We start from the raw sequence: 2,593 nt of genomic DNA, 5'->3' as shown, positions 1-2,593 counted from the left end.
CATTCTCCCTCTCCATTCCATTGCATTCGGCATTCTTTTCCTTTCACAGAAACTGTCCATTTTCTCTACCATTCACAGAACTTGTTCTTCATTCAGTCCATTACACACGCATAACCACTCCATTTCATTCCATTTCTGCCCATTTGCTCTCCCATTTACAGAAAACATCCAACCTTAAGCCGATCCATTTTGAGTTACATCACACTTGGAGAACCAACACCAAAAGGCACTCTTCAAGGAATTCAACATCAGTTTTGCTTCAAGGGTTTATTCTTATTAATTCTATGTTCATTCATGTTTTATATTTCTATGTTAAATCTTTTGTAAACATGAATTGGAACTAATCCTTCTCTAGGGATTCGATGTAACCTTGCAAAGTTTGCCATGTAATTAAGTTAGAATGCTCAGTTTGTCCATCTATTTCTTGTTTCATTCTCTGATTTAATGGTGATTTAGTGTGTTGATTTTAATGTTTGATCATCATTTGAATTAATCACTAAGTTGTGTAGCCAAGATTAAAGCACACATCATGCATAATCTTGGTAGATATGTGAATGAATGAAGGGAATGTTTAGCAAACATCCTGCCGAGTTATTCCCTTTGGTTTTATGAAAGTTTCTTGTGCATTACATACTCTTGATTATGAACCAAAGTTGCACATCACAACTAGGTTCATGATTAGAGACATTTGATCAAATCCACACATCATATGGTTGATCATATCCAAGTGAAACAAACTCAAGAAATAGGTAGATGAATGAGTATAAACTAACTTAACAAACATGGACTTGGTTTAGCAATGGTGAAACCGAATCCCTAGTTTCATCTCCATTGGTACTATCTCATTTTATTAATTGTTGAGTCATTTATTTGTGTTAACTTCACTTTCTTATACTTTCAAGTTACAACAACAAATCTGCCTATTCTGTTTAGTTTGATTCATTTCATAGAGTTCTTGCAAAACAAGTCATTACATAGGTCCAATTAGTCCCTGCGGATTCGACACCCTTGCTTGTGCCATTATACTAAATATATTCTAGCATTAGGAAGGAATAATACATCAACAGCCACCTGGAGTGTTTCTGGGTGTATTCTATCTTTGTTTTTAATGTTTAAGTTTAATTATCTCTGTTTTGCGAACATGAGGAACTAAATTCGTTTTAGTTAGAGGTGAATTCAAAGCCATGAACATATATGTGATATGAATTGATTTCATCCAATTATTGTGTCATAAATCATGTATGCGATTTACTTATCTGTTTGATTGATAACTTATTCTTATATGTTGAGTAGGGAGGCCTACTTAGTTTGCATGCATGAATGTGATGCTAGAATATAAGGGAGTTTCGTGTAATAGTTATTCACTTATATTCACAAGTTGTGGAAGTCACTAGTCATGATTGTGTTAAGTGAATCCTTGGCAGGAGTCTCATGCATTTCATAGTGATGAATGCCTTGTCAATGCTTATGATTTTCATAGAACTTAATGACTTTTGATATGTATCTCTATCATGCATTTCATATAGGGAACTTGAGAAAGATAATTTGGTTGTAATGCGTATTCATTCAATTCAATGAAATAAGGAAAATCTGATGGTTGGTTGTTCGATGCAATTAACTTGGGGCATTGTCATTCATGGTTTAAAAGAATAATAACTAGAAATCAATTTGTATGCATGTGTGTCATGTGTGGAGAATGACCCTCTAGCTAGCCATTCACCCATATTTCACCCAATTTTGAACAGATTGTTTAGAGTCTTTAAATCTGTTTGTTTTTACTTTAATTTCGTCCAAATCAATCACCCCTTTAATTAAGTGTGTTAGATTAGTTAGAAACGTGTTCAAATCTGTCCAATTTAGTGTTTTGAGTCTTAATGGTCTAAAATTCGTCCAAATAACTTCTTACAGTCTGCTTCATGTCAATTTAACTTAGTTTGTGTGTTTTGAGTCTTTTTAGTTTGTTTTGAGTCATATAAGTCTAGTTAAGTGTTTTTAAGTTTTGTTTTGTGTTTTTAAGTCAGTTTAGAGTAGATTAGCATCCCTTCTAATCCCCGGCCTAAAACGATCCCTACTTTCATATGCTACAATCATAGGGTTTTAATTTTAATTTGAGTGTTAGAATATTTCACATCACCTAAGACACAAACACACAACAAAAACAACTCTTTTTGTGTTTTTCAAAACTGTTTTTCTAATTTTTCTGAAATTTTCGTATTTTCTGTTCAAAACACATTAAAACACTTCAAAACACACTAAAAACACTTCAAAACAGTGAGAAACAACATTAGAAGTGATAGGTGATAAAATCCCACGAAAATCATGCAAAAAACAGCTTGTTTACCCCCCCCCCCAACACTTAAACTAAACATTGTCCTCAATGTTTCAAGCAAAGACTCACATTCAAGCAATCAAACAACAACTAACAAATATGACTATCATGGCAAAGTAAAAGCAATAAAGAGTAGGGTGAGGAACGCAAATCTGGTTATGGATTGTTGGAGGTTCCTAGGTCTTCTTTATTCAAATCCATCGGTTGCCTCCCAAGTAGCGCTTGCTTTAACGTCTTCCAGCCGGATAATTCCTCTCTTTAAAC

The sequence above is a fragment of the Pyrus communis genome, chromosome 10 (assembly GCF_041283825.1).
Source record: "Pyrus communis isolate YQ-2024b chromosome 10, ASM4128382v1, whole genome shotgun sequence".
Lineage (NCBI taxonomy): Eukaryota > Viridiplantae > Streptophyta > Magnoliopsida > Rosales > Rosaceae > Pyrus > Pyrus communis.
This window is presented reverse-complemented; position numbering follows the sequence as displayed.